The 26,264-nt window shown below is 42.6% G+C and overlaps 1 protein-coding gene across 1 annotated transcript in view; it reads left to right on the top strand.

Annotated features, from left to right (window-relative positions):
• The first annotated feature begins 5,761 nt into the window (after positions 1 to 5,761).
• The window catches only part of fblim1 (filamin binding LIM protein 1), a 56,884-nt gene continuing 36,381 nt past the window's right edge, over positions 5,762 to 26,264 (top strand). The window contains exon 1 of the mRNA XM_028807923.2: positions 5,762 to 5,903. The gene's annotated coding sequence lies outside the window, so the exon portion shown is untranslated. The remainder of the gene's footprint in view (positions 5,904 to 26,264) is intronic.

Genomic DNA, 26,264 nt, shown 5'->3' with positions numbered 1-26,264 from the left:
GAGCAGATCAGCATTTTTGAGACCTTCACCTTTCTTTAGTTTCAGATATTGTATGATGGACACAGGTTGCTTGATTTGTATTTCAAATAGCAATCCAATTAAAATGAAAGCAAAATAAATGAATAAGCAATGTAAACTGGTCACTAATTAAGAAAAGGGTTAGAATGAAAACCAGCAATCACAGTAGCACCCCTGGACCGGAGTTGGAGACCCCTGCTTTTATGGTATGCCAGTCCACCACAGTCGCCATTCTTCTATTTTGTGAACTAATTTTTTCCAGTGTATGGTCACAGGGAGCCACAGCCCATCTTAACTGCAGTGTGAGGTTTATCTCAGTACGACGTGCTAGTAGAGCACATTCAAGAGTATCCTGATGCTCAAACACATACTGGTTTATAATGGATTCATTTAGGCTTACCGGTCTGCCTACCTCCATATCTTGGGACGGGAGAACGTCCATCCATCCAGTGGCGTAGCTCGAGTTCGTGCCACTCGGGGCGGGGCGGTGCTTCAATTTGTCGCCCTCCAACATATCTGAATATGAAATAGAAAATTAAGATGACGTATAGAGAAAAATTAAGAAATGTTTAGCATAGATTTATTCATATATAGAGAAACAGCAATATTTTTTCGCATATAATTATATATAAGCATCAACTAGACAAGAATATAGTATAGACGCATTGATAAGCCGTGTTCTAATTATTAGTTTAATATAATTACGCTGCGAAAACCAGAGCCAGTGTAGTGTACAAATGATAGGTGGGGATAGGTGCAAGAATGCATTCGGATTGATAACGAAACGAAATTCTAAATTGTAAATTAGTTGTTTATCTTCCTAGAAAATATTATCGGTGTAATGTTTCTGTTTCTTTTTGTTATTGCCTCATAAATTTCAACTGCTGTATCTGATGCCGTCACAGACGGACAGTCTGAAAATTATTTTTGCAGCATTTGTGGATACAAATCAAAGAATTTGACTTTTTTCATTCATGAGTGATATTTTTCTGAATCCTGCTGCTTACACACAAATTGTACTGAGCCTTTTGGCCAATAATGCCGCCCCCAAAAATGTGCCACCCGGGGCAGACCGACCCCTCCGCCCACCCCTAGCTACGCCACTGCATCCATCCTTCCATTTTCTAAACACATTTATCCAGAGCTGGGTCATAGGGAAACTGGGGCATATCCCAGCATGCATCATGTGCAAGGTAGGCTCAATCTCTGGACAAAGTGCCAGCTCATCACAGGGTGAACACACACAGCAGGGCCCATTTAGCATCACCAGTCTACCGAATCACCTGCATGTCTTTGGACTCGATATACAGTGGAATGAGAAAGCATTCAGACATCCTTCACTTCCTACACACTTTATTGTGATGAAGATTTAATTTTAAATGGACACATTTGCTACTGGGCGGCACGGTGGCGCAGTGGGTAGCACTGCTGCCTCACAGTAAGGAGACCTGGGTTCGCTTCCCGGGTCCTCCCTGCGTGGAGTTTGCATGTTCTCCCCGTGTCTGCGTGGGTTTCCTCCCACAGTCCAAAGACATGCAGGTTAGGTGGATTGGCGATTCTAAATTGGCCCTAGTGTGTGCTTGGTGTGTTTGTGTGTGTCCTGCGGTGGGTTGGCACCCTGCCTGGGATTGGTTCCTGCCTTGTGCCCTGTGTTGGCTGGGATTGGCTCCAGCAGACCCCCGTGACCCTGTGTTCGGATTCAGTGGGTTGGAAAATGGATGGATGGATGGATGGACATTTGCTACTTTTGCCCACCTGTCTATACACAAAAACCCATAATTGACAAAGTGAAAACATGTTTTCATAAAGGTCTGTAAATTCATTAAAAATCAAAAATTGAAATCTTTCATTTATATGAGTGTACAGACCCTTTGCTGTGACATTCCAAATTGTGCTCAGGTGGTCCTGTTTGCTTTGACTCTCCTTGAGATGTTTCTAGAACTTGATTGGAGTCCACCTGTGGCAAATTGAATCGATTGGACGTCATTTAAAAAGACAGACATCTGTGCATAGAAGGTCCAGCAATTCACACTGCATGTCAGGAGGGAAACTGTGTAGACCTTGTGACATAAGCACAGACCAGACATCATGAAAAGGTTTGGGGCAGCCACCCGTATAATATCCCTGGCTACAAAAGGCTTTTGAAAATAACAGAGCTGTTCACAAGACTGAGTCAAAAACAGAACTGATTTCTTGGTGGTAAGATGGCGGCTTTAAAGGCTGTTTAGGAAGTGACATCATCGAAGGGCCCAGAAAGTGAGGTCTTCGGAGGTGCTGGAACCTGGCAGGATTTCTCGGGAAAGGTCTGCAGGGAACTGAGAAAGACACTCAGTGCACCACGCCACCCCCTGATCGGATGTGTATTACCATTACTTAAGCCCTTTAGCTGCTTCCTACGTGTGTGACAACCTCCATGATCAGATTGTTGGGTTGGGAGCATGCGCTGATTACAGCACGTTGCTGCACCCACCACACAGCAAACCACCAGGATTGAGATCCGAGTACAGCTGTGCAACGGGTGGCACCTCAGCACCACACTGAATAGTGTGAGGCTTTTTACAGCAGCCTAGAGGGCAAATCCTGCCACTTAGTGCCTTTCATATCTGTCTATCTATCTATCTATCTATCTATCTATCTATCTATCTATCTATCTATCTATCTATCTATCTATCTATCTATTATATAGTTCCTTTCATCTATCTATCTATCTATCTATCTATCTATCTATCTATCTATCTATCTATCTATCTATTATATAGTTCCTTTCATCTATCTATCTATCTATCTATCTATCTATCTATCTATCTATCTATCTATCTATTATATAGTTCCTTTCATCTATCTATCTATCTATCTATCTATCTATCTATCTATCTATCTATCTATCTATCTATCTATCTATTATATAGTTCCTTTCATCTATCTATCTATCTATCTATCTATCTATTAGATAGATAGATAGATACTATCTAATAGATAGATAGATAGATAGATAGATAGATAGATAGATAGATAGATAGATAGATAGATAGATAGATGAAAGGAACTATATAATAGATAGATAGATAGATAGATAGATAGATAGATAGATAGATAGATAGATAGATAGATAGATAGATAGATAGATGAAAGGAACTATATCATAGATAGATAGATAGATAGATAGATAGATAGATAGATAGATAGATAGATAGATAGATAGATAGATAGATGAAAGGAACTATATAATAGATATATAGTGCCTTTCCTATCTATCTATCTATCTATCTATCTATTATATAGTGCCTTTCCTACCTATCTATCATATAGTGCCTTTCATATCTATCTATCTATCTATCTATCTATCTATCTATCTATCTATCTATCTATCTATCTATCTATGATATAGTTCCTTTCATCTATCTATCTATCTATCTATCTATCTATCTATCTATCTATTATAAAGTTCCTTTTATCTATCTATCTATCTATCTATCTATCTATCTATCTATCTATCTATCTATCTATCTATCTATATTGTTAAGGTTAAGGAGTTTGTGTAGTAACATCACTTCTGCCGTGAAAACTGCGGCTCATTATATTCAGGAGCTTCTGCCAAGAAACTGCCACCAAAAACAGCGATGACATATGGCTCTGAGGCTCTGCGTCTCAAGTTAACACATGCGCAGGTGAACAAAGAGCAAGAGACTTACACAGGCTGCAGAATCCTTAACTTGAACCCATTTTGAGGGATTACATGGTCAAATAACCAGGTTACTCACGGAGAAATATATATTCGTTAACCTGGGCAGCATACAGACTTGGCAGACTTGGGGCAGATGAAATTTAAAGGAAGTAAATGTAAAGTATTACACGTAGGACGTAAAAATGTTAGGTCTGAATACATAATGAGAGGTCTGAAAATGTACACCTCATGAGAAGGATTTAGGAGTCATAGTGGACTCTAAGCTATCAGTTGCCAGATGTTGTGTTCAGAATCCATGAAGAAGGCTCACAGAATGTCAGGTTATATAGCGTCTGATGTGTGGAGTTCAAGTCAAAGGAGGTTCTGCTCAAGTTTTATAACACACTGGTGAGGCCTCATCTGGAGTACTGGGTGCAGTTTAGGTCTCCAGGCTACAAAAAGGACATAACAGCACTAGAGAATGTCCAGAGAAGAGTGACGAGGCTGATTCCAAGGCTACAGGGGATGAGTGATGAGGAAAGATTCAAAGAGCTGAGCTTTTACAGTTTAAGAAAAGGACATTAAGAGGAGACCCAATTGAAGTGTTTAAAATTATGAAGGAGATTAGCCCAGTGGATCAAGACGGTGACTTTAAAATAAGTTCAAGAAGAACACAGGGACACAGTTGGAAACTTGTGAAGGATAAATTTCACGCAAACATTAGGAAGTTTTTCTTTACACGAATAACCCCAGCCACGTGGAGTAACTGATCAAGTAGTGTGGTAGACAGGAGGACTTTAGGGACCCTCAAAACTCAACTTGATGTTATTTTAGAAGAATGAAGTGGAGAGGACTGGTGAGCTTTGTTGGGCTGGATGGCCTCTTCTCATTTGGTTTGTTCTCATGGTTCTAATGGTTCCTCAGAGCCCAATAACCTAATTTCTGTAACTGAAATAAGGTTTGACATGGCATTTTAGAAATCGGGTTTCTATAAATAACTGGATCATTAAAGAGCATTTAAACCACATTCAGTGCCTGGGCATAGAATTTGAACCCAGGACTCTGGATCGAGGAGACAACAGCTTCACTGTGCTGCTTGACACCGGTGTTATTCAATTCCAAAGTTCAAAAGGCAGAGACAGGACAGCCTCCTACTTTTACCCCACAGTATCTTCAACAGCTGGCCCTTCACAGGACCATAACTAAATGAACTAAATGACTCATCAGTTCTGCTTTTTATTATGTTGCACATGAACATCCCACCCAGTTTACCTCTAAAATATGAATGGGGTACACAACCTCTACCATCTTGCACTGCATACCTTTTGTAGTCTGGATGAAGTGGAGACATAAAGCTGCACCTACTTTGCTTGTGAAATGCTAAATGACCCAAACAATGCACTTAGGTGTTTACCTTCTCCACCTGGACACCCCCATCCAGATGCTTTTTGCACACTCATTCTTGTCCAAGTGTCTTGTATCAATCAGCACCTTCGACTTTCTTCCAGACCAGGGCTATTTTCATTCTGAAAAAGGGTTAAAGGTTGAAATAACGAGCAATAAGACGGATGACGTTTATACCAAATATGTTTTTTTTTATTCTTAGATTGTGTGAATGTTTTATTTGTTTTATTCAGATGAGATTATGTAACAAAGCACTGAGATAAATTAAATATTAATCAAGACTGTATAGAAAAAAAAAACCCGACAAGGCCAAGACAGAAAAAAACTACTTTTAGACAAAGGGCACAGAACGGAAATACCGATAAGCAGGTTTTGTAACAAAGGAGCCGTGACACGGGGTGGGGGATGAATGATGAATGCACACGCATACCTGAATCGCAGGTCTGAGCCCACAGCGCGCACGGAGTCTTGAAAATGCTGGCGGACTGGGAGCGACGTGGGGGGCGGGGGTGGGTGAGGAATCAGGGAGTCTGCGAGCGCGAGAACGCGCGCGCCCGTTTGTGTGTGTGTGTGTGAGTGAGTGTGTACGTGAGCGAGTGCGAGTGCGCGCCGTCGCCTCGATGGGGCGGCTGCTTCACCTTTTACGGTCGCGAGGGGAGGGGCGGGGCCGAGAAAGGCGGAGGGGGGCGGGGCGGTTTCCCTGCTTATTCCTTCACAGATACGGAGAGAGTGAAAGAGAAGAGCTGCGACCCACGGAGAGAAACGCGGCAAGGAGACGGGAAGAAAAGGCAAAGAGGACGAGCGACATCCTGGTCAGGTAAATTACAAATGAGAAGACCCCCCCTGTTTAGAAGCCAGATGGAAGCATGGGCGAGAACGCCAAAGGTCACGGTGGTAGAGGGATAGGGGCGGGGGGGGGCTTGTTGGGGCGCATACTGTGTACTCCAGGGGAACCCGGCGTATTTGTTGCAGAAGGATTGCAGTGTGTGTTTGTGTCCGTACCAGTGAGGAGACTGGGGTTAATAATCAAGAAGAGCCGATACGGATATCGAGGGGTGGGCATGCACACATTTTTTCCTGACTACTAGAGGAGGGTGGGGTAGATGGAGAGACATTCTCCTTCTGCGGGACACCTGGGATGTGGGACAATAGGTCATGCCGCCTTTAGTTTCTTTGTAGCCTCAGGGTGGTGTTGGGTAAGAGTGGATGTGTTTGGCCAGGCAGGCATTCAAATTCAACACAACCCTGAAAGCAGATGGCTGGTCCATCAGTAGAGTAGAGGTAAGTCAACTGTACTTTTGTTCATCCATTCATTTTATGAAACTGTTTTCAACAGAACCTGGAGAGGCACAGAATGCAAACTGATTCTGAGTGGGATGTTAATTTATCACAGGATACACATCCACCATACACTTTTGGAGCACTCAACTTAACAGTCTACAAGGGCATGGAGAGAACATGTGTAAACTCCACATATTTGGTGCTCCAAGCTGGCGTCTAATTGCAGTTACTTCTTCCCAGTGTGCTGATCCATACCTCACTTACTGAACCAGACTTAATCAGGAATCCGACCTCCCAAAAGCAGCAGGCAACTGCTAATCCAGGGAGTGAAATTACTGAAAGATTCATTTTTGTCAGATTCACACAGGGGTTATGGTATTGTAGAAAACAGTGACACAGGGCTAAACGGCATATGAAACCCATCAAACTTGGTGTTGGATCTTATTTTGCCTTGGGACAGTGCTCGATGCATTATAAATGGCTCTTGTGGTAATGAGTAACACGCGTCACAGCATTTTTATCTTATAAGATCATCCAACCTGGGATGCTAGAGTCCAGTGGTCCTCAAGAGGGGGCTTTATCATGGCCAGTGAGGGATGTAAGTTGGATTCTTAGTATGCTAGGTAAGCTGGATAACTGTGTTCCATACAAGCAGAACACTTCCATACTTAATAGTTTTATTGTAAGCCTGCCTATGATTGTAGCCAAAAAAAATGTTTGGTCATCCATACAGCTGTCTGTTTTCTAAAGCTGGATATCCAGTGCAGGGATGTAGGGAGGCCATCCCAGTAAACACTGGGGGCCAGGCAGAAACAATCAGGACGCAGGGAAGCTATCCCAGTAAACACTGGGGGCCAGGCAGAAACAATCAGGACGCAGGGAAGCTATCCCAGTAAGCACTGGAGGCCAGGAAGAAACCATCAGGATGCAGGGAAGCTATCCCAGTAAGCATGGGGGGCCAGGCAGAAACAATCAAGACTCAAGGAAGCTATCCCAGTAAGCACTGGGGGCCACATAGAAACAATAAGGACGCAGGGAAGTTATCTCAGTAAGCACTGGGGGCCACATAGAAACAATCAGGATGCAGGGAAGCTATTCCAGTAATCACTGGGGGCCAGGCAGAAACAATCAGGACGCAGGGAGGCTATCCCAGTAATCACTGGCGGCCAGGCAGAAACAATCAGAACTCAGGAAAGCTATCCCAGTAAACACTGGGGGCCAGGCAGAAACAATCAGGATGCAGGTAAGCTATCCCAGTAAGCACTGGGGGCCAGGCAGAAACAATCAGGATGCAGGGAGGCTATCCCAGTAAGCATTGGGGGCCAAGCAGAAACAATCAGGACGCAGGGAAGCTATCCCAGTAAGCACTGGGGGCCAGGCAGAAACAATCAGGATGCAGGGAGGCTATCCCAGTAAGCATTGGGGGCCAGGCAGAAACAATCAGGATGCAGGGAAGCTATCCCAGTAAGCATTGGGGGCCAAGCAGCAACAATCAGGACACAGGGAAGCTATCCCAGTAAGCACTGGGGGCCAGGCAGAAACAATCAGAACACAGGGAAGCTATCCCAGTAAGCACTGGGGGCCAGGCAGAAACAATCAGAACACAGGGAAGCTATCCCAGTAAGCACTGGGGGCCAGGCAGAAACAATCAGGATGCAGGGAAGCTATCCCAGTAAGCACTGGGGGCCAGGCAGAAACAATCAGAACACAGGGAAGCTATCCCAGTAAGCACTGGGGACCAGGCAGAAACAATCACTAAATTGGGAGCGCCAGCCCACTGAAGGGTGAACACACTCGGCGGGCAAATCTACTATGAAAATAATGAAACATCAGGACCCTTAATCCCAGAGTGGCCCCAGAAGTGCACATTTGTCTCACAATGTTGGGTGTCTACTTTATGAGAAGGGGTTTTTAAAACCCCTACATGTAGTGGGTAAATGAAAACAAACATGATCATGGTAACAACCCTACTGAAGAAGAAAAGCGTGTTTACTCAGACCTCGTTGCTAGTTGTGAAGGGGCTACCCTATAACAGTTCTAGCTTCAGGGCCCCAAAAATGTAGGTGCACCAGTCCACGTAATGTGCATGTCTTTGGACCCACCTGTTGTGATTTGTTAGGAGGTGTCATCTGGCAACACCCACTGTAGCCATACTAATAAAACTATAATGTGGCTGAGCATCCATGTTTTATGAATGGGTATTGGCAGCTGTATTGCTTTTTTTTAGCCTTTGTACTACTACTGGTAGTATTAATACTGTCGCATATACAGCAAGCAGTGAAATTCTTACTTGCATGTCCAACCAACATGATTAGAAGCCACAAATCCCTTCTTTCATTTTTAATGCCTGGTTATTACCGTTGACATTTGTGAGCCTACTCGCCTTCATTTGTTTTCCTTGAGACACAAAACTGTGGTACTGGAAGCCATACACCATTTGAACTGGCATCATAAACAAGTGTTGTTTTGAGACAGAGGCATACAATAAGCTTTGACAGATTTTTTTTGTCACGTTAATGATGTTGGAAAGTGAAACCATAGACTTCTGTATTCTAATCCCTAACCGCACGCTAACTCCCGGATTGCCGCTGTGCTAAATCATCTTGACTCCTTGCATCCTTCACAGACTCCCTGCAAAAAAAGAAGCTTTAAACCGGAGGATCTTACAGATCACAGGCCAGTCTAGCCCAGCCATGGACTCCACTGATGGCCCAAATTGCTTGAATCATGGGGTCTCATTTATAACACTGCATGCATTTGAGTGTGAAAGTTTATTTACTCCAAAACCAGGAAAAAGCCTAATCTATAAAACCTTGCATGTGCATCTTAGTATGCAAAAAATCACAATTTTCCTATAAATGTGTGTATGTGAATGCACCTTGAATTCCGCACAGGATTACACAATAACCATTGTGGACAGATGGAAGGACACGTGGACTTCAAGGAAGTGTTGGGGTGCCAGCAGGGTAACCCCTTGTAATCCTAACAAATAATATTAAACAAAAAGAAAACACTCAGTGGCATTAATGGCAGTTAAACCGAAACAAAGAGCAGTCTTTATGACTTTTCTTTTACGGGTAGCAACTCAATAGAGCAAGTCTTCCTTGGGAGCCCCGTTCTGGTGGGAGCTCAGGTCCAAAGTGAGACACCACTCACTTAAAGGGGACAGAGTTGCTTGCCCTCACTGGGCATGTTCTTGCTGCTATGGGTGAAGAAAGAAACGGTAGTGTGAGGCAACAGTGCCCCCTCTCACCCCAGGGTGGTATCACTTATCTCTGATAAACCTGGAAGGTGATCCTTTGACATGCATGCGTGACGCCATATATGAAGCGTGCTAATCAACCTCATGCACAATGCTGCAGGCCTTCATTTTCCGGGAGAGAGAACTTCACCTTACATATCAAGTAGCGTAAGACAGAAATTCTTTTATGTGGTGACCTGAGCACGGGGGTCACCAACAAGCACAAATACTGTATATTGAATGGCAACAAGTTACTGCTGCTGCGAATGCGATGAGCTCTACTAGCCACAGTGGGCCTGAAATAAAAAAAATAAAGACGGTTCCCCCTGCGTGAAGTTTGCATGTTCTCCCCGTGTCTGCGTGGGTTTCCTTCGGGTACTCCGGTTTCCTCCCACAGTCAAAAAACATGCAGGTTAGGTACATTGCCGATTCTAAATTGTCCCTAGTGTGTGCTTGGTGTGTGCCCTATGGAGGGTTGGCACCCTGCCCAGGGTTTGTTTCCTGCCTTGCGCCCTGTGCTGGCTGGGATTGGCTCCAGCAGACCCCTGTGACCCTGTGTTAGGATATAGCGGGTTGGATGATGGATGGATGGATAAATAAAAGACGAAGTGCATCCCTCGTCACCAGCAGTATGTGTGTGCAAGGGGTGGGAAAAGCTCATATATACTCACAAATTTCCATCTGCGAATGGCATCTCTAATTGGAGATGCCTTATTGCATGGCATTATGCCACAGTAGTCCTGAAGTTTGTCAATCTCATCTTGGCATCACAGATGCGTTAATGCAATGAACCTGCTTACGGTTAGCAAACGCAGCTTCATTCTTACTAGGTGCCCTTATTGCAATATTTAATATTACGTTAGGAAGACAGGACACTGATGCAGATTGCACTTTTATGAATACATCATAAGGAAACTGGATATAGCGCCTCGTCAGCTGGTGTATGGCTACCAGTACTGCAGGCATGATGGAGCTGAAGCTTGGCTGAGATATTCCTGACCTGTTGGCCAGTTCCCTCTTGTAGGTACACTCTTCAAAAATAAAGGTGCCAGAGTGGTTCTTCAGAGTGATACCACAGGGGAATCATTTTCACTTCCTAAAAGACTCATCCGCATAAAGCTTCCAGCTTCCTATGCAAAGAACTCTTCCCGGGATGAAGTGGTGGTTGGTCAAGCGATAGTACTGTTATACAACCCAGTAAAGAACCATAAAATGCCATTGAGGGACCATTATTTTTAAGAGAGAATGGCAACCATCATTGAAACCTGCATATTGAGCAGGTAGAGCCCAATTTATGTCCGTCTGCCTGTCTGACGCTGGGGCCAACTCAGTATAAAGTCCTAAGAGAATGGCTCTTGGAAGCCTAAATCTGCTAATAAACCAGTCATCGTCATGGCCAAAAAGAGTCCCTAAAAGCTCGTTCCCATGGTATATCTCCATTTGTGTGATCTTCAAGTAGCGACAAATAAGGTGTGCTGTTTAAAACCATTAGGCTGTGAAGAGGCTGTAGAGCATAAGATTCAGAGCTCCCTGTACGCAGAGTGTGAATGAAACCTGTGATTTTACTTAATGCAATTATTAACAAAAAGTGTTTTTAATCCTGAAAAACGAAAACCGGTAGTAGATATAAACTGATGGCAAAACCAAGTTAAGTTGTTCAGTGCAAATATGGCCAGATTTAAAGCACTTCCAATAGAGTCTGCTGCGGTGGTCTGGCACCCTGCCCAGAGTTTGTTTCCTGCCTTGCGCCCTGTGTTGGCTGGGATTGGCTCCAGCAGACCCCCGTGACCCTGTAGTTAGGATATAGCGGGTTGGAAAATGGATGGATGGATGGATGGACAATAGAGTCTGTACATCATATTCATCACATTTGAAGTTGAATATGTTTGTCACGTCAACGGCTCGGAGATATGAATTATTATAAGTGTGAGTTGTTAATTAGTTCATTTGGTTGTAGTTCCTCTAATTGATCGAGGGTGTCGTTTCATAATTTCTCGGAAATGTTGCATATGGATGGGTGAGAGTTGTCGTCAACAAGTTCTCCAATCAAGTTATTACATCGAAAGTTCGAGTCTCATTTTGTGTGTACACAAACTTTATAAATCTGACCCCTGGTCTTCATCACATAAGGCTTCATGAAAAAGACTGCAGATCAGAAGGGTCATGGCATCTCACCCAGCTCAGGTCCGCTTCTGACTGAGTGTAAGGAGTGCACACTTTTTGATGACTTATCAACTGTACTGTGTATTAGGGTGATTGGCTGCTCGCAGTTGGACCTGCTCACGTATGTGTGTGTGTACTCTGTGATGAAATGGTGTCCCTTCTGGGACTGATTTTCACATTATGCCAAATGTTGGTAGGGTAGTTTCTGGCTCTTTTTGACGATATAATTCACAAAGCAGGTCCAGTAAAAGGATGGTTGGAGCACTGCAGAATCGTCCATGGATAATAACTGAAGTTTAACAAGAAAAAGCTGCGTTTGTAGAAGAAACATTTTTTCCTTTTTTTCCTTTCATTCTGCGTGTGTAACAACTTTTTTCACTATTTTTGTGTGAACTGTTTTACTTTGAATTTTCACTAAAACTTTATGAAACAAACTTTATTGGGATGAGAATTTTCTTTTGTTACGCATTTGATTCACGCTGGATCCTACTTTGCCACCTCAGTAGCTGCTTAATTTTGGGAAACTGGTAAAGAAGCAGCTACGATCATTAAGCTACACAAAAAAGAGAAACATCATCATCGGCCACTGTGAATCAGAAAATAAGCATGACACATGGGATCGTTTTCTTGTCTTGTATATAAACGTCTAGGCATGGAAGTGTGTGTGTCTGTCCGGCCCGGATGTGAGACGTGGAGTCGGGGTAAGGGCTCCGACTCTGAGGAAGCAGAAAACTCGCTTAGCCGCTAATAACACAAGCGAGGTCAGCATGTCAGCAAAACGAAACCTCAGAAGAAAGACCAAGTCGCTAACATCGTCAAAACGGTATCCCTTTCACTTTTCCTCCCACCGCTAATACACAAGTGAGGTGAGCATGTCTGCAAAACGAAACGTCTGAAAAAAGACAAACTCGCTTAGCCGCTAATACAAAAGAAATGCAAGTACGTCGGCAAAACGAAACCTCTGAAGAAAGATAAAAGTTGCATCGTCAAAATGGTATCCCTTTTGTTTTTCCTCCTGCCGCTAATACACAAGTGAGGTGAGCGCGTCAGCAAAATGAATCCTCCTAGGAGAGAGACGCCCAGAGTAGTTCCTTTCAATTACCTGACATCTCTACATTTCAATTTATTTTCTGATGATTTCAGTAGTTTCTAGGACTCCAGGCATTTTACAGCACGGGCTTACACAGCTAGTGTTTTATAAATATGTTTAGTCAAATTGACACTTTATTTGTAGGTTTCAGTTACTGGATTGCTTGCAGTGCACTCTTTTCTGATTGGCTGTGCGACTGAGCCCCGCAAAGGGGCGGCATATCGGTACGTGATGTGTGCTTCTTGCCGTACACCTAGTGCTGTTGGAATAATAATAACGCACATATTTTTACTTCAGTAAGATAAGTATTGCGTTAGGTTACTTGTTACTTTAATCAGGCGATGTAGTGCCCATTACTTTTAATGCGTTACCCAACTGCTCTTGAGATTAGTACTCTACGTTCAGCTCACCAACATAATTTTACCATTTCTGAAATATTAAGTATTTCAGCCTGGAGAAGGAATAATGTGAAAAATAGAGATTGTGTGTTTTGGATCTTCTGTGTGCTCCACAGACTTTAATCTTGGTCCTTTGAAAATCCGCTGTAAACCCTCCATAAAAACTCTTGGAGTGCTTTTTGATAAAGCCCTCAAATTTGATAAACAAACTATTTACTCCATTGTTAAAGCCTGTTTCTGTCAGCTCAGGCTATTGGCTAAAGTCAAGCCCTTTCTTTCTTTTTTTTGTCTCCTCTCGGCTTGACTACTGCAACTCATTATACATTGGAGGTTAGCAGTCATCCCTTGCTCGTCTTCAGCTCGACCAGAACGCTGCTGCCAGGCGTCTTAACAGGCACTCAAAAACAGAATCACAGCTTCTCTTCACTGGTTTCCTGTTTGCTACAGGATTGAGTTAAAAATTTTACTGTTTGTTTTTAAGTCCTCGAATGGGTTTGCCCCCTTCTATCTTAACTGATCTCTTGCACTTTCCTTCATGATCACTCTGACTAGAAGTTATTGATTGTGCCAGGGGTGTAGCACAGAACTCTGCGCCCTATACATGAGCAGTCTCTGTGGGCCCCTTCCTCTCGAAAACAAACTTTGCATTCCAGGCTTTGAGGGACCCCAACACCCAGTGGATCCTGCGTAATCATTACCCTTTATCCCCCACTATGCTGCCCATGGATTGTGCCGAGTTCTAGACTTAAGCTTAGAGGGGACCATGCTTTTGCAGTAGCTGCCACAAATGCTTTGGAGAAGTCTGCCTTTTTATATTAGGTCAGCACCATCTGTGGACACTTATACATCCTGCTAGAAAGTCTGTCATCTTGTTTAGCTTTTTACACTTGTATGTGTGCACTGATTTTTGGTGTATTTATTGTGTGTGTGTATATATGTGTGTATATGTGTATATATATATATATATATATATATATATATATATATATATATACACTGCGGTGGGCTGGCGCACTGCCCTGGGTTTGTTTCCTGCCTTGCGCCCTGTGTTGGCTGGGATTGGCTACAGCAGATCCCCGTGACCCTGTAGTTAGGATATAGCGGGCTGGATAATGGATGGATATATATACAGTATATATATGTAGTGCCCTCCACTCTTATTGGCACCCCTTGTAAAAATTAGTAAGAAGGGTTAGAAAAAAAGTCACTGTTTGCTGAAGAACTGTAATCTTGCACTGAAAATAGATGACCTGAACCCTACTGAAAACCTGTGTAGTCAGCTGAAGAGGAGAAGTACACAGGAGGGGGCCGAGGACCCCCTGGATGATCTGGAGAGATTATGGAAAGAAGAATGGTGGTCTCAGATGCCATGCTCTGTATTCTCCAACCTTATAAAAAGTTATGAGAGAAGACTCCGTGGTGTTGTATTGGCAAAGGGAGGTTTTTCAAAGTATTAGATGCAGGGGTACCAACAATTGTGGCACATGTGTCTTTGTTAAAAATATTAATTTCTTGATGAGGTCTTTGTTTTTCTTTGAATGAACTTGTTTCAATTAAAAGTCAGATGTTTCTCATTTTTTCAGTGGAACATGACAGCTCTTCAGCAGTGACTTTTTTCTAACCCAGTGAAAGGCAACCTTTTTCAAGTTACGGCGCACAAAGTCCAAAAATTTTCTTTCGCGTCGCACCTGAGGGACTGCCCATAAATAAAGTCGTGACGACACAATCTATGGACAATCGGCAATAAAAACAGTTAATTTTACAAATTTGAAAGACATTTTATTAATAAAGGAATCAAAGGATAAATCTTAAAAATAATTAATGTGAACGTTGAGATTGTTTTTCAGCACATATGAGATTGATGCGAGGATCAGTTTTCGAAAGACAGACGCGCATTTCCTTGTCGATCATTTGAAGTCTCTTGCGTTTCTTAGAAGATCTCGCTCACTGTACGGAAATGAAGTCTAACAACGAGACTTTTTAAGTCTCATGAGATGTGTTTTTGACACCGCTGGTGTTGATATTATGATAAATGGTGAACAGCGAAAATTTTAACTTGCATTCAAAATAAATACATTAATTTATTCAACAGTCTGATTAACCGTTATCTGTTTTTCCAACATAAAATATTTTTTTTTAAACATTACCTTTTTAATCAACCAAAAGTTGAAAAACACTAGCAATTTTAAATATTTTACAAAAGTTTTCGCGGCGCCCGACAGTGTTCTAACCCTTCTTCTTATATAGCTTTTCTCACCAACTCCCCAGGCCTGTGCTACGTGCCAGCCACTTTGAATCTCTGCTGCTCATTCGCGTTGTGAAGAAGGGGGCTGAACGCACCCCAAGGAGATGCAGTTACCCCTCAGAAACCCCCTCTTAAATGGTGATACAATGGGAAACAAATAGTTTTTTTTTACCTCCTCTTTGCTCGATCAGCTGCTGGCTTGCTGCTAACTGCCGTGCCACATGATCTGCAAAAGCCTGTACAGCAGCTGTCCTACTCTTTGTCTTTTATTTCCGGCCCCCGGCCTGGTTAAATCTTTTGGCACAAAGTCTCGTCTCGCAGGACGTGAGTTTTTGATATTTTTTAGTTTATAATTTAAAAATGGAGTAAGAATCTGAAAATCTAACAACATCACATTAAAGTTCGATAAACTCTGAAAAGAATGATACCAAACATATATATGTAGGTTTTAAAATAAGCCTGATTTAAAGCGTGACAGAAATGTGACATAAAAAGTCACATAAAATCTTTGCACAAAATCGATGCACTTTTAGGCTTAGGATTTTATATACAGAGAGCAGATACTACTTATATATAATACACTGGCCGTGTAAGCTCGTGCTGTAAAAAGCATGGGGTCCTAGAAACTTGAAATCGTCAGAAAATAAACTGGAATGTAGAGATGTCAGATAATTGAAAGGAACTACTCTGGGCATCTCTCTCCTAGGAGGATTCGTTTTGCTGACGTGCTCGCCTCGCTTGTGTATTGGCGTCAGGAGGAAAAGTAAAAGGGATACCGTTTTGACGATGTTAGCAGCTAAGCAACTTTGTCTTTCTTCTGAGGTTTCGTTTTGCTGACATGATGGCCTCATTTGTGTTATTAGCGGCTAAGCGAGTTTTCTGTTTCCTCAGAGCCAGAGCTCTTACCTTGACTCCACTTCTCACTTCCAGACCGGACAGACACACACACTTCCACGCATAGACATTTATATATAAGATATATATATTCATGGCATTCGTAGTCTGAATCACAATCTGATTGTATGGGTGGTTACCTACTGAAGAGAGCACCGTGGCATATGTTTGCCGACTTGCAGAGTAGGTAACCACCCATACAATCAGGTTGTGATTCAGACTACGAATGCCACGAATGTAATCACCCTGATCTCCAGGCTGTCAAATAAACGAACCACACGCTGTGGCGCAACGTAAAGACATCTGAGGTTCGATCCCTGAGAGGGGTGCAGTGAGTGTGTACACCTGATGAGCCCAAATAAACTCTGAAATATATATATAATAAATGTATTGGTGTATTTATGGAAGTTGTATAGCACTTTGGTTGACTTGTGTTGTTTTTAAATGTGTTCTATAAATAAAATTAACTTGACTTGATCGTCTGAACATTTGACTCTGGAGATGTATTTTGTGGACATTTCTACCAGTGGCTGTTGAAAGCGACTGTAAAGTAAATACATTGTGTAGGCTGACAGAGTGTAACGCGTATGCACAGACTACAAATTCCGTAACAGTAACCCAGTTAAGGGTTTACATGGCCACATAATTGCATTATTTGCTGAGAAATCTACTTCTGTTGATCAGGTTCCTCAGAGGCTAATAACCTGATTTCTGTATTTGGAATAAGAGTTTACATGGCATTTTTAGAAATCCGGTTTCCATGAATAATCGGGTCATTGGGAAATGGACTGAACGAGATAATCCTTGACTTGGGAATTTATTCTTACTAAAGATGTCCTACTCACCTTTTAATCATTCAGTCTTTTTTACACAGAATGTTGCATCAAAGCCTGAAATTATTAACCCATTTAAAGCCAGTAAAAGCCCCCGTTTTTATTCTTTATTTTGCCTTATACAGGTTCTTGTGTTAGGAATTTGTTAGTTTTCTCATTCCCCTTGGGGTCAGAGCGCAGGGTCAGCCATTGTACAGAGCTCCTGGAGCAATTGGAGGTTAAGGGCCTTGCTCAAGGGTCCACCAGAGTCTCTGTAGGCAATAACGGGGATTCAAGCCAGCAACCTTCCAGATACCAGTGCAGATCCTTCACCTCAGAGCCTCCACTCTGCCCTTAAATCCATAGTCATGTGTTTTAGGGACTGGGCTTTGAGGAACCGGAGACAGACTCTGCAGTGATCCTGATGCAATGAGACTTGTTCAGCTCAGGCCAGTGTGGTGTCACTAGTAATCCTAACATTGTTTGTGTTTGTGTGTGTGTGTGTGTTTGTGTGTGCGTGTGTGTGTGTGTGTGTGTGTGTGCGTGTAAATTGCAGGAATAAACCCATACAGATGTGGGTAGAACATACAGACTCAGCAACTCAGCTAGGAATCCAAAGCACACTCAGGCAGCAATGTGGCCTACTACACCACCCACCATGCTATCTAACCTTCTATCCCTGAGTTCAAAGCCATTTGTAATATTCTAGTAAGAAGAAAAAACACACACACACACACACACAGATGGCCTTCCTTTGCCAGGCGCCTCCCTGCTGCCTGCATTCCTTCTGCTTGTTCTTAAGGGGTCACTGAAGTTTCTTCTATCTGGGAGCTGATTGTTTCATTTAAGGAACGCAGCCTGTCCTGTTCTCCATGGCCGATGGGGGTCAGTCCAGGATGTCAAGGCAGTTACTCGACCAGCGTCTTTTAAACGTTGGGGTTGCATAAATCGTAGAGCAACACGGGGCAGGCAGTCCACAGAATGAGAAGAGTTCGTGTCCTGACATGATCCCAAACAGTTGTGAACCTTCATTGTCCTGCCAGCCTCCCACCGCAAGCTCTGAGTTGGGGGATGTTTCTTGTTGGAAAACTGTGGAGAAGTATATTCAAAATGTAACCGAATGCAAACACAATTAGTTTGTTCGGAATAAGCATTAGGAACACATCATTAAATGAAATAGCTGGTTAGCGTAACGTGAGCGGGTGTGCTGCAGCCACCACTTTGTTTCAACCTTTCATTAAGCACCTGGCATTCAGAGAACATACCGCCATTCCCTTGTTTCTGGATTTAATGTTTCAGCCCAAAACACAACAACCCATTTACTAAACCCATTTGGATCGACTATTAGGGACATGGGAGTCCTGAAGCCTATCCTGAGAGTACTGGGTTCAGGGTTTGATCCACTACTGGGTGGGATATCAATCCTGAACGGAACAGTCTGACTTATTAGTAAGCACCTGAGACTTTGCTGTCTGTGTGTGGCTCATCCTCGGGTATGATATCGATGGTTCATGTGGCTCCCAGAAGCCACCAGGTAGCGTGGAGCTGACCAGAACTGTCACAAGCACCTTAAAGTTTACATATTTTAGATATGAGAGAAAACTACAGATGTCATAGCAAAATCAGTGTAGAGACTGGGAGAACATGCAATCTCCATTGCAGAGAGTGACCAGGCCCATATTTGAACCCAGGTGCCTGGAGCTGTGAAGCAGTATTACTATACACTGCGTCACCATACCACACGTTGGATTAAAATAAGATAACCTTTCCTGATTTATGATTCTACTCCCTTTACTTGTTTTTATTAATCTTAGGGGGCTTTGCCCCCATGTTCGCTTTGCTCGCCAACGCCCCTGCCTGCACTACACGCCAGCCACTTCATGTCTCTGCCGCTTGCATATGAAGAAATCACTTTCACCAAACAACAAAACTTTTCATTCTCGTGGATAGGCCTCTTCATTGGAAAGAAACACTACTTTTCCCTGATGGCAACACAAATTAGACGATCTACAAGTCTCCGACTTAGTTTAAAGCCAAACAATATCTACATACTTCTGTCATATCACCTATGTCCATATATTCGATCTCTTTTCGCTGTTCCGTTATTTCAGAGTAATAATTTCCGTTTGTTAACACTAATGTGATCTTTACTATTAGTTTTTCGAGACTTTTGAATTTTAGTACTTTCATAATCTCTAACCTGCTCTGCATTTATGTTTCATGTTGCGTTAGAGGTATTGGTTGCGTTATACGTTTTCATTCTTTTTGGCTTTGAAATTCACACTGAAATACTTTTTAAACTTACACTTTTACTGTAACACTTCAATAAAAAGCAATACAGTGGAACCTCGGTTCACGACCATAATTTGTTCCAAATCTCTGGTCGTAAACCGATTTGGTCGTGAACCGAAGCAATTTCCCCCATAGGATTGTAAATACAATTAATCCGTTCCAGACCGTACGAACTGTATGTAAATATATATTTTCTTTAAGTTTTTAAGCACAAATATAGTTCATTAAACCATAGAATGCACACCGTAATAGTAAACTAAATGTAAAAACATTGAATAACACTGAGAAAACCTTGAACAACAGAGAAAACTAACACTGCAATAGTTCGCGCTATAGCGCTACCAACCGCTGGCTAAAAACACTTTTTTTTTTTAATGAGTTTTAAGCACAGGGAAAAAAATGAACATTTGAAAAAATCCGTAATTTAATAAACCACCAAGAAAAGTAACATTGCAACAATGCAGGCTACGAACCGAACGCTGTAAACAGAAGTGAAAACAAAATCAAGCCCGGTGCATTCTTTAACTGCCTTCCTACCATATGAGTCCAGCTCTCTCTCTCTCTCGCGCTGCCTGTGTGTGTGTGTGTCTCTCTCTCGTGTGTGTGTCGCGCTCTCTCGCTCGCTCTACAGTAAATGCACAGGGAGAGACTGAACACGTACAAACTGAAAGGGAAACTGGCTTGTTCATATACCAAGTGTGTGGTCATGAACTGAGGCAAAAGTTTGGCAAACTTTTTGGTTGTAAACCGATTTGTACGTTTTTTTGTCTTGGTAGAGTAATATATATTGCTCTACTTTCCCCTATTGTATTATTAATATGTAGTCTTAGAATGCCTAATCTCACAGACTTACCACTGTTTATAAGGTATTATTGTATATAACTTATCCCCACCTTCCCTTCTATATCTATAACCTTAGGCAATTAGATGTAGTAAAAGACAAGCAGAAGTTAAGTTACAGTTTAAACAATGTATTAGTATTATTGATAATATTCATAAATAATAACAAAATGCAAAGTACATTTGAATATTGGCAACCATACAACCTGATTAAATGATGATATGTAGTTCAGGTGGCACACAGTCTTCTGGTTACTTAAATGTCTCTAGTTAAGGCATCATTGGTGCTCAGCTTTCAGCGACATGTCTGTTCAAAATGGCTGCTGAGCTGTGCTGTTCATTGTGTTCTCTTCATCATCACAGGTTAGCAAGAGAGATGCTTCTTCATCATATGTTGGTTGGTAAGAGAGAGATACTGAGGTTAAACACATACATTTATAGATATTCTGTCCAATCCCGAGAGCCAATAGGACATCATGGTACTTAAAGGCCTCTGAGACAAGCCAATTCCAAACAGCCATACCTCAGACCAATGGGGGAAATAGAACATCTTAACACCTGCCCCCAAACCATATGTTAAAGTACACCTTAGCCCATTTGCGAGGGTAGAAATTACTTTAGCAAGGAAACACTTGCCAAACTGGTTTAAAACACACATCCCCCAAATCCTGTCGTAAAATTCAAACGGACCCATTCCTAAAGGGGGGGGGGGGTAAACACTAAATTACATTGCTTTGTCTAAATTACAAATAAAGATATACAGTACAAAATATTCATCAAGTTATATGTAAAATCTCACATCACAATATACGTGTACCGAGACGTTCATGAACCGAGGTTCCACTGTATTTGGAATTACCTTTTTGTCAATGTCGCATTGTATTTTGATGCCATGTTTGGAATTACATGGTGACAATGTAACGTATAACTGCCTGTCAGTGAATATCGTTTCTTTCTCTCTACACTAACTGTGTCTGACAATAGCATTCACACAAATGAGAAAAGACTGAACCGTGGGTGTGGTTGTAAATGTTTTAGATGTGGGCAGGACTTTTCTAAATCTCTTTGCATAAAGTCTTGTCTCGCGGGACTTGAAATTATCTTTCGTCTCAGATTTTTCTTTTAAATCTTTACTATCATTTTTTTAGAATTTTGAATTTTCGTACTTTCGTTATCTCTAACCTGCTCTACATGTGTATCGTGCCAATGTTTTTGAATTCTTTACGATGTTCTACTTTGTCATCTACTCTTTGTCTTTTATTTCCGGCCCTGGGCCTGGTTAAATCTCTTGGCACAATGTCTCCATCTCGTGGGACGTGAAAGTGTCTCTCTTCAAAAGATCATGTCTCGTCTCAGGCTAAAAAGTCTCGTCTCCCAAGATTTTTTTATTATAATAGATTTATTGACTGCATTTAGAATTATTGCTATGTAAGCAACATGTTAGCATATTTCCTGGTGGTGTTGTGTTATAGCTTAAAAAGGGACCTGGGTTCAATACCTGGTCAGGTGACTGTTTCTGTGGTGTTTGTACATTCTCCCCGGGCCTGTATTTGTCTTCTTTGGGCTCTCTGATTTCTTAGTTATGCAGGAGAGGTGGAGTGTGAAAGAGTGTGAATGGGCTACGTCCAGACTACTACTTTTACATTTAAAAACACAGACATTATTCCCTGTTTTTGCCTGGTGTTTGTTTTTTTTATGAAGATTTCTGAAAATGCTCTCCAGAGCCACGTATTTCTGAAAGTGCCAGCTCGGCATTGCAGTGTGGAGGGGTGAAAATGGAGAGCTTTGAAAATGCGGGTGCCGATTGTGTTCATATTGATTTGTGCTTATTACTTGTTCTTCCCTGACTGGATCCTGCTCACTGCATCATCTTTGCTGCTTTACTTGCCTTATCCTTGTGTGTTAATGTAAACTAGCCGACGCCCGCCACAGCATATGGCGGTATAAGAACAGGAGTGGAAAACGGTGAGAAAGGAATTCAGAAATCTAGAAGAAATAAATACTTCTTGAAAGACGCAGTTGTGCATAGGTGTTTTGGTGGGGACGACAGATATTGAGTCGAAAGATCTAACCCTAGAAAAAGCCACGTACGACTGACCGTGGCTGAAGACTGGTATCAGGTCTGTGCTCTGGTCTTTGGGTATCCGACAGTGCATGTAGAACTTCTGGCCAAGCAGGATTACATGTGAAAGTGATAAATAAATCAGGCTTTCCGAATTTATGTTCTATGGCCATGGCATCCTGATAGTTTTATTGCATGCATTTTGGACTTCCTGGTAATGTGGCCAGTAATATGATCATTTTGCCTACACATACGTTGTTATTTTCAGCGTTTGCTTGCAGTGCGTCTGATAGTTCGACACGCAGATCTTGTTGATGTAATCTGAGATAGTTGAGACGCGCGCCCTCTGTTTTAACATACGTATCTACGACATACTGTTGGAATAGTTTGCCGCTGGAGTGCAAAATACTAAATGTATTCCTCATTGCTAATCTGTACGCGTAAAATTGGCATTGAGTAAGCTTTATTCACTTGGCGGTTCTTTTATCGGGAACATGTTGTAAATCTTTGTGCCAGCCAATGTCTCTGTAACGGAATAAAAGTGGGTAAACCATAGGATCGCAATTCATATTGAGCGTGGAAATCTGTTTACAGGAGTTGCCTATGGGATAGATGCAAATGCCCCTTTTGGCAGGAGGTTCACCATCTTCTCCGACGAAAATCACTGCAACATCGGTGTGACATGTCGGGGCATTGTATCGTCGTAAATCCTGCCTAGGGTTTTCCTTGAAAACCATTTGTACAGATGCTGTTGGATTGGACTGAGCGATTTCATGCATGTGTTTGTGTGATTTAGCGAAGGGGTTGATGGTTCTGAGCATGGAATCTAGCTGGAGATGAGAAGTAAATTTTCGCTGCATGCAGAGTTTGCTTTCTTTTGTAAGCGTACTTCAGTAGCTTGCGCTGTGTCAAAAACATACAACTGTCCATATCCTGGAGAGGTAGAAGTGTTAGCATATAGCGGAGAGATTTGGTGGTAAATTTGCCCGTGTATTTTAAAACAGTGTGGTCCGTGGCCAGGAGGTTGAGTTATCTGTGCACCTATGGAAGCAAACGCCAGAGAAGAGTTGTATTCTTTGAAGAGGAGCCACAGGCAGCATGTGGAAGGGTTTGGAAGAGGATGAATAGGAATCGAGAAATGCCGTGTCGGCTGCGTGTGGTCGGGACCGGTTTTGAAGTGGAAGCAGGACGAACCAGAAGAGAAATATATATAAGAGATAACAGTTCCTCATTATCATTTATTTGTTTTTCGTATTCACCGTTACTGTTCTCCGTGTGTAAACACGAGCTGCCAATGGATCTAGAGTGGGGTTCACTTACTCTTCCCGTTTCCACCAATACACGCATGCGCAGTATAGGAGAACAGCTACATCATATGCATTTTCAGTCATTTTTAGATACTTTTGTAAACGATGTGGGGACGGAGATCGAGTTTGTCTAAAAAAGTTATTTTTCAAAGAACGCATATTAGTATGGGGTAGCCCTAATGATTGTAAGATGGATGCTGTATAGCGCCTAACCCGACACAGATTGGACACGGGAGGCACGTGTAAAATAAAACAAGGGTTTATTTTTCTTCACCTGTGGGCGCACGTCTTCACAGTCCCAAATAAAGCACATCAGTACAGCAAACACTCTTCTTCTCCTTGGCACCACCACTCCTCCCAAGCAAACTTGTCCTCCTCCACCTGACTCTGACTGCTAAGTGGTGGTCGCTGGCTCCCTTTTATTGGGTACCCAGCTGCACTTCCGGGTGTGGTGAAACCAGTGCCCAAAAGGGGCCAGCCGCTCCTGTTGCAGCACCCCCTGCGGAACCCAACAGGACTGCACAACACTCCAACCCCCATGAAACCCTGGGGGAGTCCAATGCACCGCTTCAACCCAGGGAGGCTGCCATCTAGTGTCCAGGGGGGAGATACTGGGCTTCCCACCCTTGTCCCCCTGGCAGATGTGGTGAAGGGGCGTCCCAGCCAGGCATGGGCCCCAGCCATCCGTCACATGATGCATAGTCATCTTGTACAGAGATGATTCATGTCTTGTGCCTGACGCTTCCAGGATAGCCTCTTGCTCCATTGGAGACCATTTTACAATAAGGTTGGTTTCCTACTATTATAATTATTATCTATTTATCAGATGTGTTTATGTAAGATGACTTACACAAAATACAAATGTGCTTGATTTGAGTGATAAGCAACAAAGTATACAGTTAACAAGCAATGAAATGAAAAGTAGAAAAGAGGAGTTTAGGACTACCGCTCAAGGATAGACAAAGCTAATCAACTGGTGGTTCAAGGGTGACTACAGCTCTGGATATCCTGCAAGAGAGTAGCAGCCTAGAAAGTCTAACGGTTATGTCACATTAGACGACTTTTTCAGCCAGATTTCATTTACATACAGTAATCTTAGCCTGCAGGTTGTAGTTGGTGGCACGCTGCTATGAAGCCTGTCCATCAATGTGACATACTCAACGACTGAGACATCCTAAGATCAAATTTAGAAGATTAAAACAATCTAGACAGGACCAGGCCATTTAGTCCCAACAAGGCTCACCAGTTCTGTCCACTTAATTCTTCTCAATTAATATCAAGTTGAGTTTTGAAAGTTCCTAAAGTCCTACTGTTTCTTCACACTACTTGATCACTTATCCTGTGTGTCCGTGGTCCTCTGTGTAAAGAAAAAGTGAAAGTTACTCTTAGCCAGTTTCCAACTTTGTCCTCGTGTTCTTGATGAACTCATTTTAAACTCGCCGTCTCGGTCCACTGGACAAATTCCCTTCATAGTTTTAAACACTTCTGTCAGGTCTCCTTTTAATCCTCTTTTGCTGAAAGGCTCGGGACAGGTTTGATTGACAACCAAATGAACCAATGAATGCTCATCCTGAAGTTTAATGAATGAATGTAGTGATGAGGAATAAGAGACTCCACAAATAGAAGAGACGCTCATCTGTCTGATGTCTTGTTTTTTTTTATGTACTAAAACAGAATGGAAAAAAGAAAAACGGGCCGAGGCAACGGCTGAGCACACCACAGCTACTAACCCTTCACACAGTGCCAGTACAGCCAGGCAGCACGGGGTCTATGGTCGTCAAAAACAAAGCGAAGCTCGATTGTCTGATGTCTCGTATTTTACATGCCATAACAGAATGGGTGAAAAAAAGAAATAAAGAGCAGAGATTGCTGCTAAACTCGCAACAGCTGTTAACCCTTCGTAAAGTGCCGTTCTGTCGGGCAACATGCTACTGGGTGTCAGAAAAAGGGTCAAACACGACAGAGCTGGAAGGTCACCACTCAGTCGGTAAATGTGACATGACTTGCAATTTTCAGTTGTTTAATTTGACATGGAGACCAGTGAAAGCAATTGGCAAATATGAAATACCCCTCAACAAAAAGTCACGTAATGTGAAATTGGTCTAAGTGAAACACACAGATCCTGAGATGCAATGGATGAGCATTATGTACAGTACTCTTGGTGGCCATCCATGTTACGATCCAATCTGCTCTCATAGAGAGGCACATACCATGCTTAATCCAGAAGTGAAGACACAACATACAATGAATCTGTGCAGGACAAATATTTCCAGAGTATTCTTAGGGACGCAAATCCAGCTAAAGTACTGATTGAGTAATGGCATCACGCATCTTGTATATAAACGTCTGCGCGTGGAAGTGTGTGTGTCTGTCCGGCCCGGAAGTGAGAGGTGGAGTCGGGGTAAGGGCTCCATCCCCGAGGATACGCAAGCGAGGTGAGCACGTGGGCCAAACGAAACCTCCAAAGAAAGACAGAGTCGCTTAGCAGCTAATACCGGAGCGAGGCGAGCACTTCTTTCCGCCGCTAATACACAAGCAACGCAAGCACGTCGG

This window comes from Erpetoichthys calabaricus, chromosome 8 (assembly GCF_900747795.2).
Source record: "Erpetoichthys calabaricus chromosome 8, fErpCal1.3, whole genome shotgun sequence".
NCBI classification, from domain to species: domain Eukaryota; kingdom Metazoa; phylum Chordata; class Cladistia; order Polypteriformes; family Polypteridae; genus Erpetoichthys; species Erpetoichthys calabaricus.
This window is presented reverse-complemented; position numbering and strand designations above follow the sequence as displayed.